This window comes from Sinocyclocheilus grahami, unplaced genomic scaffold (genome assembly GCF_001515645.1).
Source record: "Sinocyclocheilus grahami isolate Dianchi unplaced genomic scaffold, SAMN03320097.WGS_v1.1 scaffold1070.1, whole genome shotgun sequence".
Lineage (NCBI taxonomy): Eukaryota > Metazoa > Chordata > Actinopteri > Cypriniformes > Cyprinidae > Sinocyclocheilus > Sinocyclocheilus grahami.
Genome location: NW_015506249.1, coordinates 171,577 through 183,930, shown reverse-complemented (window position 1 = coordinate 183,930; position 12,354 = coordinate 171,577). Strand labels below are relative to the sequence as shown.

Genomic DNA, 12,354 nt, shown 5'->3' with positions numbered 1-12,354 from the left:
AGTCTGGAGCCCTACAATGGTTCTCAAAGTCACAAAAGTCATAACAATGTTAGAAGAATGTTGTCTGTGGTATATTTTCACTGCAAAACAATAAGAAATGCTGCAAATATCACCGCAAATTTTGAGAAAAGCAGCAGCTTTTTTAGGCCGCAAAAATCAGAAAAAAGTCCCGCGAAATCCTGGAGGAACTATTTAGAGAACTTAACCTGTTGTGTCATATGACAAGCATGACGCGTCGCCATGGAAACAATAAGGCGATACATTCTAAAATAACGGTCGCCTAAAAAAACCTCACGCTGGGGGCTCAGCTAGAATATTTTAAACTCACGTGTGAAAGTGCATTAACATGAATTAACAATGAACAATAGTTTTTCAGCATTTATTAATCGAATGTTAATTCCGATAGAGCTGTTCAAGTTACTCATGTTACTTCACTGTGCTAGACGTAATGTTAACAGTTACAGTGTTTTTTTTTTAATTTATTAAATGCTGAACATAAAATGTACACATATACGTATACTATATGTATGTATAAATGTATTTGTATATACAAATGTGAATGTATATTACATCAAAGATTAATAATCACTGATTTTTAAATGCAACCCCAACTACAAACTTTCTTGGCGGCAGATAAAGACAAAATATAAAAATATAATTCAAAGTGGTGAGTATTTACCATAACCTTTTATTATTTTCGTGAACATTTTCACAAAAACGTTTTTGCAGCAAGCAGAAAGAAGTGTGACGTTTGGAGAACGTCTCAGGTTACTTATGTAACCATGGTTCCCTGAGTAGGGAACGAGACACTGCGTCCTCCAGGTTTCTCATAGCGACCCCTAGAGGACGCAGTTCGAAGTTCCCATGAAAGGGAACGTCTCCGGTTACTTATGTAACCATGGTTCCCTGAGTAGGGAACGAGACACTGGGTCCTCTAGGGGTCGCTATGAGAAACCTAGAGGATGCAGTTCGAAGTTCCCATGAAAGGGAACTGGGGGAGGGCCACCTAAGCAAGTGACACTGGGTATGTGTGCAATGCATTACTACCTTTTTAAAAGTGTTACATGTGGTTGACTGTACGTCCTGCAGTAGAGGGAAATACAGTGTCCCTGTTGAAGCCGGCACACATTTACACAGTCTCCCACTCAGAGGTGAGCATGCAGCAGACGGAACACTATGAATATGCTTTACAACAGTTATGGTTTACATTTGCTTACTTTTATCTATTAGGGCGATGCAAATGACGAAGACGCCCTCTCTGTGTGTTCTGAAACCGTTGCTGAGGTGAATGCATTTGACTTTATTTATTTTTATGGCACACATTTGAATGTGTCACACAAACGTGACTTGCCCTTGTCTCTTTTATTGTAGGATTTTTCACAACCTGCCCCAGAAACTGAAGCCTCTACCTCAATGGGCTTCAGAAGGAATGTGAACAAGGTAATGCGTTAAACCCTTCACATAAATTACAGCCAGTTCTGTGCCTATATTAAGTCATGCCATTTGTGATTTGACTTGCCTTAAGAAAACTTGTCATGATTTTTTTGTGGTGGAATTGTTTCAGGTGGAAACTGACTCAGTTAGGGCCCTTTGCAAAAGGAGCCTAGAATTGGACTGCACATTAAAGGAGCTGGACTGTGAGCTGAGGAGCCTCCAAATTAAAGAAATTAAATTGGAGATCAAACAGCTGGAAAAACAGATCTCAGTATGTGAACTTCCTAAACCAAGCAACACATTAGTATGAACACTGAATACTTATTAATGCAAATTTCTCTTTCTCCCTCCCTAGCCACATAAACAATAAAACCATTTGAGACCTATCTGCAGTTTCAATGTGCTTTTATTAAGTCACATATTGAATGGTGATTGCATCTCTGACAGCTGCGCCAGCTCAAGTGTGATGGGGTCAATTACATCAGAGAGAAGCTGGTTTTGTGGTGGTACTCGCTCCTTTCTGATAGTGACTATATTGTGCAGAATGGCACATGCAGCCACTATCTGTGATGCCCGCTCTGGTGACACCCTTAACCGCCGTTACAATCTTGAAATGTGCCTTTAGGATACCAAAGGTCATCTCGATCTTGACCCTGGTTTTACTGAGGGCCACATTGAAGCGGTTTTGTGGCCTTGTCTGAGGGTCAGGATAGGGTGTTAGTAGAAATCTCTGGCATGCGTAACCCCTGTCTCCTACCAACAGGCCATCAAAAAGCCCAGAACAGACAGAAAAGGGGAAAATTGTATAAGTTTTGCTTTGTCAATTAAAATTTACACTTTAAATTGTTTTGTATTGTTCCAAATTTAACTTGCCTTCCTCAAAGCGCTGATGCTGACACAACACAGACTCATGGAAAATTTGTGAGTCATGCACTGAGCCAGGCCATTTTGCTGAAATGTAGATGTAGATGTAGACATCTGTAGATGAAATGTACAGTAGATCATTGTCATGTGTTAATGATTCATCTCACTGAAAATAAAAATCGTCTTGCATGTACACTCTAAAAAATGCTGGGTTAAAAAGGGACAAACCCAGCTATTGGGTTGTTTTGAACCCAATCGCTGGGTCAAAACAACCCAATAGCTGGGTTTGTCCCTTTTTAACCCAGCATTTTTAGAGTGTATAATACACCTACCTGAACATTGAGGCTGTGAAAGGACTTTCTATTCCCATAATCTGCCTCATGTTCTCCAAGAGCTGTGCAGATTGCAACATGTGTGCAGTCTATTGCTCCTATGACTCTCTAGGGCAGGGTTGCCCAAACTTGGTCCTGGAGGGCCAGTGTCCTGCAGAGTTTAACTCCAGCTTGCCTCAACACATCTGCTTGGAAGTTTCTAGTATGCCTAGTAAGACCTTGATTAGCTGCGTCAGGTGTGTTTAATTGGGGTTGGAGCTAAACTCTGCAGGACACCGGCCCTCCAGGACCGAGTGTGGGGACCCCTGCTCTAGGGAATCCTATCATAAGTAAAAAAAAAGATTTACAATAATATTAACATGTACTGTATTGTATAATTTAACTGATCTAAGTGAAATCAGCTTTTTTGGGGGAGAAAAACAAGTTAATGTATTAAAGTAAATATGTTCATGTGATGTCACCTATCAGTCTTACTGGCTATTTTATAAAAGCCCTCTTTTATGGACATGGTAGATAAATCTCCGGGGAACACTATGAAGCTATTTCTGTACCCCTGCAATGCGAGGACCACCTTGCGAATGGTCCGCATCACCGACACTGGGATATGTGACGTTAAATCCATATTCAAACTGGACCATGATGTGGTAACCTCTCCAATAAAGAGTCCTTCTAAAATGCATACAAATACACTGTCTTAAACTCTTGGCATCAATCCAAACATAGGCCATACATACATGTACCATCTCTGCAATTAACATCAGCAATGTGCACATAAAAAAAAAAAAACTCCTTTAGACTGGGCTTGAAATGAAACATTTCCCAACCAGGACACAGCACAATGTGTTCAGCAGGTGAGCCATGCTGGCTACTGCTCCTTGCTATTGCTAACTCTCTCTACCACATGGCTTTACTAAAGGAATTAATAAAGCATAAAAAAAAAGTATTTGGCTTTTTTTCTGCCCTCCACCGAAGTTAATGGGAAGGATTGGCGTATCGTATGCACGCAGAATTGACATTTGGCGTATGCATTACACGCAATTGTTATTTATACACAGATCGATGAGAACGGGTTTGGCTCCGCCACTGATTGTGACTTATTTTGCCAGCACAGGTCACATTTGTAATCATATAAGGCTATACACCAAATTTGTTCCAGGAAAGATTGTTCAGGACAACAAGTATAAAGATATGGAACATATCAGCCGGAAAGTGGCATAATCAAATTTCAGCTCCTCGAGTATCTCTGAACTAAAAGAGTACTATCTCTTCATAGGCAAAACTGTTTTAGAGTGAGAGTCATAGTTTATTATAGTTATATTTAGTTTGAATTAATCCTATTTTTTCTCTTTTAACCTTGTTAGGGGCCAATATTAATTCACTTCTATATATTTATTTTCTTCCAGCACTTCTCTGAAGCTTTCACTGCAGCAATTGTGTTGCTCTTACTGATTAAATATGTCTAGTGCTTGGTTATTATCTCTTAATCTTCAGCGGAGTATCAGTGTCTTCATGTATCACATGATTGGCTGCTCACTGCAAACGTCACATTTTGATTTGCAAGTGCTCAAGAATTTATAGTCTGAGGATCAAAGCCGGAGTTGCCAGAGACATTTTAAAGGCAGTGTTGTGATACCAAGTTTAAGCCTGACTGCATTTGCTTGGGCAAGGTGCATCATAATACAGGGCACTGGTTTATTTCCTCAGACTACAGACTGCAGCCTGCGGTATAGTGACAGACAACAGTGAAGTCTAAACTTGTGTTTGGAGCCAGTTTCATCAGCATTTTCTGGGATTTGTTCATAACTGTGCGGTCGATTACTGTAAAACCTACAGACAATAGAAGACAACTGTTCCTTAGTTCCTTTACCCAGAACAACAAGGTAAGATCTTTACTCAGCAAGTATAAAATACACAAGAACTTTTTCTTTGTCAACAATTTGTCATTGTCGCAGATGGAAAAATAAGTACAGAAAAAACACTTTAACACAAATACAGAAAAACAAAACAGTCTATGTGCAAAAATGTGCACAGCTGGGTTAAAGCAAAGATATGTGCAAGTAAAAACAAAGGAAGGGTCCCATCAGTATTTTCTTAAGTAATCACAACCAAACTGTCAAACGTCAGTAGAAAGTGTGTTGATGTTTGTGTTGTTCACCAGGTCATGGAGATTCATCAGTCTGCTGTCATTCTGTTGCTGCTCTTGAGTGCTTCTTTCACTGCTTATGGTCAACCACCACAAATAAAGCCCCGTTATATAAATTTCCTCACTCGGCATGTGGATTCTGATATAACAAGAGGAAATTGTGACAATGAAATCAGTAAGAGAGACATTGTTGCTGTTGGAACTGAAAATGACTGCAGAGACCTCCATACCTTCATACAAGCGGATAAAAAACACATTAAAGCAGTGTGTGAGAAAGGAGGAACTCCAAAGGGCAATAACCGTTTTGAGAGCAACAATCCTTTTCCTGTAGTCACGTGTACATTACGAAGTGGGGAGAGGCACCCAAAATGTAAATATAGAGGGAATGAGTCCAGTCGTAAGATTGTTTTGGAGTGTGAGGAAGGCTGGCCTGTACATTATGTCGGAGACACAGTTAATGTACAGAAGACAGGCTGAACAGAGCCTCACAAAGCATAACAACATTTTGCTAATCATTGTTCACTTCTATTTATTTCCTTTCTTCATTTTTCAAGTGCAAAAAAAAAAGATCTGCACTTCTTCATGCATGTCTCTGTAATTGTCCTCTGTAATCACTTGATGAAAAACTTTTTAATGGGAGTAGTGAATGTGCAAAAACAAATGAGGATAAAAAAAAAGATGTAGATATTTTTCCACCTGTCTCTAATCCTCAATAAAACGGCTCTACTACCCTTAAACGTGTCTGCTTGATTGTCTTGCATCTCAACAACACCAATTTGAAGATACATATCCATGAACGTAATTTTTCTGTCTTTATAATTCATAACATTAGTTCATAGACAATGCTATCAAAATGTAGCTTAGGAAATTGAGGTGAGCAATAATCTGACCAAGGATACCAATTTCTACCTATGTAGAACAGAATATACAAGACTGGCTCAATTGAAGCCATGTAATAACTAAATCCTGCTTTTTTAAATGCAGGCCACTGTTTTCTTGATCTTATTTCAGTATTGGTGAATATCTGTAATGCCACAATTTCTTTTAGTCTTATTATGGCACAGCTAGACAGTGCAAAAAAGTGGCTTTTTGTTTGGGTTAGTAGGCCTATGACTCACCTTTGTCTGGAACTGACTTTCCGCTATAAAGTTATAAATTTAAGACACAGCAGTTTTCTAGAAGATTGATATTACTAGTGTCTTTAAACAGATTTCCCAAAGAATATTATTCAGTTTAGCACTTAGCTGAAAACTTACTGAACCGTTAAACCTGTCATTGCTGTAAGCTTGGTCAGGTCTTATTTTTACTCTCTGAACACCTCCAAAAAATAATGCTTAATAACTTATGCATTTATTTCCATTTAGTCATCTGCAGCAGTGTACATGCCACTAGTAATGTTGTCAAATTGCTTGAAAAAAAACAACTTTTTTTGAAAATTATGAAGCCTTTTGCATTCCCTAAATTGAGATTTTGTTTATCACTCCAAATTCGACAAACATACAATCAGAATTTGTGTGTATTAATTCATTTTTCTTTCCTGCTTCTCATTTGTTCCCTGTTGCTTACTTCTCGCTTGCTTAGTTTTTTAGAGTCTCATTATATCTTGACAATCATTTGAGTTTGGACATGTCTTTTATTTTCTAATATTATGACTTCCTCTCAAAGCATAAAGTAGTTAAACATTGTACAGTTAAGAAATTACATAAAAGAACGGTTACTTTACTTCTGTTTAATCTAACAAAAAAATCTATACATTAATATATATTAAAAAAATTAGTTCGATAGACTTTGTGTGATTAGCATGTTCAGGCAACCTGAACACCTCACAGTTGGGTTTCATTCATAATTTGGTTGGATATCACAGATCACAAGCCCTGTCATTAAGAGAACTTTGCATCGTTAACAGAAGATATTCAAACAAGATGATAACAAACACAATACATTCTTAGTTCACAATTCAAGAAACACTCACACAGTCGTGAGAATACTACCCTTACCAAAAAGTAGTATACTTCAAGTTTATTTTTGTAAGTATACTTAAGTAAAGTTCAAGTATATTTAAGTAAACTTTACGTAGTAAGTATACAAATATCAGTATACTAGTAGTATATTTGTAAGTGTACTATTTCAATACTCCTTGGGACTAAATTGGTCCACTTTCTAGTATATAAAAGTATACTTTTAAGTATACTTTAAGTATAACAGTAGTAAACTTTCTCATAAACGCATGTTTCTCCACAGGATGAGCTTGCTTGGGTTTGTGCTGTGGTTAAGCTGGTAAACCCATGAGGTGAGCAGATCCAAACCCCTGACATGCATGAGAGACGCGTGTTTATCTACCGCTCCGACTGTGAGAATTACGAGAGTGTTGTTTGCTAAAAGTATACTTTCCTATTTTTTAGTTTAAAAGAAGTATACTAATAGCACACTTGAACAAACTTCTTTTTCGTAAGGGTAGAGCCTTTTTCAGGGGAAAAACCTAACAGTCAAAAGTTGTTCAAGCTGATGCCACGTGCTAATCATACATAATTTTGATGATACTTAATTTAGTTTTAGAAAAGAGGAAATTTGTATTGTTAGGAGATTGTTCTCTAGTAGCATAAGGGAAGTCTAATGGAGTTCTCAGTTATGCTTCATGCTGCTGATTTGACAGGGCGAATGTAAATGGATATATGTCTTAAAATGTATATTGTTTCTTGGGATGCAAGATGATCATGGAATATGAATAATATCTTATGAATATGAATAATATCTTATCTTCTTCACTTCTTCATGCACGTCTCTGTGTTTAAATGTACCTATCATGTGCAAGATTCAACTAGTCTAGAAAAAATGTAAGCACTCTGATAACACTTGTTGAGCATTAAAAACTTTTCATGGGAGTAGTGAATGTGCAAAAGCAGAGAAGGATAAGACAGAAGAAAGACACAGATGTTTTTCCCCCACTTAATCCTCAACTAACCTTAAACTCATCTGCTTGATTTTTTTTTTTTTTGCATCTCAACAACACCAATTTGAAAACAAATATCCATGAACTTAAATTTAGAGAATAAAAGAGAATGAAGATAAAACAGCTAGATCTCAGAATGAGATCAAAACCATGACTTTTTGAAGCCAAAACCAAAGCCATGTATATTGTCACCGAGCACTCAGAGACTCTAGCTTTCAATAAAGTAATCTAAAACAGTATCCACGCAAGTCAAGAGGTAGAAAGCACCAGCACATGATAATCCAGAAATCACGCCAGATAATACACAGAGTACACTGCAATACTTCAGCAACAAAAGCTCTGTGAACAAAGAAGTCAACACCTTCATTCAAGCGCAAAATATGAATAAAAATAAAATGTATCAACCACTACCTTTAAACTCATCTGTTTGATTGTCTCAAAACCAATTTGATCAGATAATCCATGAACTTGTCTTTATATATATACTTCATAACCAGCGTTTATTGAATGTAATGTTACGTTACTTTTGCATGACTTTTTCTCATCTTGCCTGGGCTTGCTTGTTTGTTTTCAAATGTAAAATCCCTTTCACACCAAAATTAAAATGAATCAGGAAGCATCAGGTGGAAGGAACTGTAAATTCACATCTGTACAGTAGAGGGGACAGGTCAAACAAACCTTTCAATAGGATGGAGAACAAAGTTCAAGCAATTAAAAAAAATAAAGTAACACAAATGTTATGTTAACCTAAAGTCATTTTTGCTTATGAGTATGGTTGACTTGGATCATTGATGGTCAGCAGCGAAGACATTGGGTAATAAAATAGGATTACATTTCTAGGAATACTAAATCTGTTTTTGTGCTGGTGAGATGAGTAAATGCAGGTTTATAGTCTAGAACTACAGTAGCCTCATGTCCACACACAGCGCATACAATGCATCTGCACTTACCCCTGATTTCTCTCAACATGGGGACAGCAGAGCTGACAGTCAATGAATGGGAAAACAAAGTAAGCAACATTTTTCGACACACAGGGCCCTCCATTGTTTTCAGTTGTTTGTCTTAATTTAATGGTTTGCATGCATTTGTATAAATAATTTTATATAAATGTATACTTTCATTGGAGCACGTAACCCCACCCCTACCCTAAACCTACCCACTTCTGAACAAAGATTGAAAGATTGACTGTAAAAAGATTACTGTGAAATTTACAGTAACTTGCTGGCAGCTTTTGGCAAGTAAGTTGCTGTAATATATTCCACAGTATGCTGACTGTAAGTTTAATCACAGTAACTTACTGTAAATACTGTAATTTTTATCACAGTAAAAATCACAGTACCGTAATTGCGATCAGAGTAATGGAACGCTGTGTTTTTTAACACGGCAAATATTATTTTAATATTACTGTGTTAGTTGTGTGTAGTGTAAAAGGAAGACATGTTTTTTTTGCCACAAAAATAATATTTATTGACTTTAAAAATGTGAAAATACATAAAAATGGCATAAAATAGATTTAAATTTAGCCTTTTTCAGTCTGTAAACACTTTTTATTTTGCATAAACCTAAAAATGTATAGTTTAACTATAAAATCTTTTGTGACCGACTTTGTATATATACAGTATATGTCAAACATCACATGACAAACCAGAAAACTTTCCGCTTGTCAGAGAAAGTGTTAACAGCATTATAAAATAACAGCGATATTTATTGATTTTATTTTGAGGTAAAAAGCTAACTTAGCTAAGTGTTTTCAATATCATTTTTCAATATCAGTAAGAAAAATAAAGAACATTCATATATCAGTCTTCATACAGCTGCAGTCAAAAGTTTACATACATACAGAATCTGCAAAAAGTTAATTATTTTACCAAAATAAGAGGGATCATACAAAATGCATGTTATCTTTTATTTAGTACTGACCTAAATAAGATATTTCACATAAAAGACGTTTAAATATAGTCCACAAGAGAAAATACTTACTTAAAAATAACCCTGTTCAAACGTTTACATACACTTTCTTAATACTGTGTTGTTACCTGAATGATCGACAGCTGTGTTTTTTTGTTTAGTGATAGTTTTTCATGAGTCCCTTGTTTGTCCTGAACAGTTAAACTGCCTGCTGTTCTTCAGAAAAATCCTTCAGGTCCCACAAATTTATTTGGTTTTCCAGCATTTTTGTGTATTTGAACCCTTTCCAACTATGACTGTATGATTTTGAGATCCATCTTTTCACACTGAGGACAACTGAGGGACTCATGCAACTATTACAGAAGGTTCAAACGCTCAGTGATGCTCCAGAAGGAAAAACCTTGAATTAAGAGCCGGGGGTCAAAACTTTTCGAATTTGAAGATCAGGTTAAATTTAACTTTTGTCTTCTGTGAAACATGTAGCTTCCGAAGGGCCGCACTAAATGAAAAAATATATATATTATATTCAGGCAAAATAAGACAAATGTGCACATCTTCGCTTTGTTGAAAAGTTTTCAAAGGCTATCTTCATGGCAAAAACTGAGTTACAATAATACAAGTTACATAAACACAAAATAAGAACCAGGCAAACAATAATGAAGCAGTTAAAATATTTTAAATGGCATGATACAAATTCGAAAATCTTTTCTGATAAAATCTTACTAAACAAGTCTCTAGTCATGTGTTCAGTTAAACACTATCGTTCAACATTATTAAAGGGTAAGTTCAACAATTTTCAATCAGTTTTGTATTGTTACAATGTTGGTAAAATATGTAAAAGAACAATGTTTATTCTTTCTCCGAGATACCCAGTTTATTTTAAACACAGCATTTTTTAATTTTTATGTTGCAAAAAGTGTCTTTTTTGCCATTTTGTCAAAACTCGTCATTTCATTTTGCATCATCCTGCAGAGTGTTGCTTACAAATAAAAGGGGATATATAGATACACATAACTCAGAGAAAGAGTAAATATTGTTCATTTACAGATATTAGAGACGTTGCAATAATACAAAGCGGGTTGAAAATCGTCAAATTTACCCTTATAGGTAATATAAGGATAATATTGGTCAGTTTTGTATGTTCATGTACAGTTGCCGTCATCTGAAGTCTTCTTGAGTGTTGGCGTCATCTGAAGTCTTCACAAGTGCGGCTGGATCCAAACTGGAGCTGGCGTAATCTCTAGTAACCTTGGCATGGGCATCCCGAGATAGAAACAGGAAATCAAAAGGAGAAAGTTTAGCATAGCTGCTGTTCATATTATTTCAGACAAAATATTATTTATTTCAACACATATCATTGGAGTGCATGGATATCAGATGTGTTGTGTGAATACTTGGCTAAAAATATGTATTTTAATCTAATTTAAACTAAAAGAGTGTGTCTGAGCCCCAAACATTATCAGGAAGGCCATTTCAGAACAAAATACCAAAAAGCTCTACTTCCTTTAGTGGACTGTGATAAATCAGAATCAGAATTTTGTGACCTCATTACAGGCAAAGCACCATAGCTGCTGCTGACCCTATTTGTGCTATATATATCTGATTTAATCACAAGGTGGTGTAATATGCGCACACCCAAAAACTTTAGGCAGGTGCTCAATCACATGAAACACTTCACCCATCAATAAACAGAAATCAGCACACTGCCACTAATGCTCTCAAAAATCAGTTTATTGATAAAGTGTTTCATGTGATCCCTTAGTAAATGTATTATTTGTCCTCATTATTTGGGGAACAGGCAGTCTCTTTAGAATGGACTACACATGCCACAGTATTATTTAAGTGTGTGGAACATCTTAACTGTAACATGTTACACTACCGTTCAAAAATAAGATTTTTTAGTCTTTCAAAGAAGTCTCTTCTGCTCACCAAGGCTGCATTTATTTGATCAAAAGGAAGTAAAAGCAGTAATATTGTGAAATATTATTACAATTTAACACAACAGTTTTCTATGTGAATATATTGTGAAATGTAATTTATTTCTGTGATCTAAGCAGAATGTTCATTACTTCAGTCTTCAGTGTGACATGATCCTTCAGAAATCATTCTGATATGCTGATTTGCTGCTCAAGAAGCATTTCTGATTATTATCAATGTCTTATTATCAATTATCAAAATTTAGAGCAAACATCTCTGTTTTAAATAAATGCTGTATTTTTAAAAAACTGTATTCATCAAAGAATCCTAAAAAAATGAAGCAGCACAGCTGTTTTTAACATTGATAGTGATCACAAATGTTTCTTGAGCAGCAAATCAGCATATCAGAATGATTTCTGAAGGATCATGTCACACTGAAGACTGGAGTAATGTTGCTGAAAATTCAGCTTTGATCACAGGAATAAATTACTTCTCTAAATATATTCAAATAGAAAACAGTTATTGTAAAATTGTATTTATTTCATACATTAAGCTGTGGTGGGCTTTTAAAACCATAAAAAAACCATACCAACCCCAAACTTATGAAACAGTAGTGTATGCTTGAGATTTTACTTACTAGTCCTATGGTTTATAGCATCTTGGAGATGTTGTCAGACAGGAGCTTCACTCCGACTTCCCTCCAGTTTTATTAGAAGGAAACAAGCTAGAGCAGAGGTAAAATGCAGATAAAAGAATGAATAATATACAATAATATAATAACATATGTGACCCTGGACCACAAAACC

The 12,354-nt window shown here is 36.0% G+C and overlaps 1 long non-coding RNA gene across 1 annotated transcript; it reads left to right on the top strand.

Moving 5' to 3' along the window:
• The first annotated feature begins 1,001 nt into the window (after positions 1-1,001).
• Positions 1,002-1,611, top strand: LOC107566371 (uncharacterized). Its single transcript, XR_001606500.1, has 4 exons — positions 1,002-1,024; positions 1,231-1,284; positions 1,372-1,440; positions 1,565-1,611. It is a non-coding gene; the product is annotated as an uncharacterized lncRNA (long non-coding RNA).
• The last annotated feature ends 10,743 nt before the right edge of the window (positions 1,612-12,354 follow it).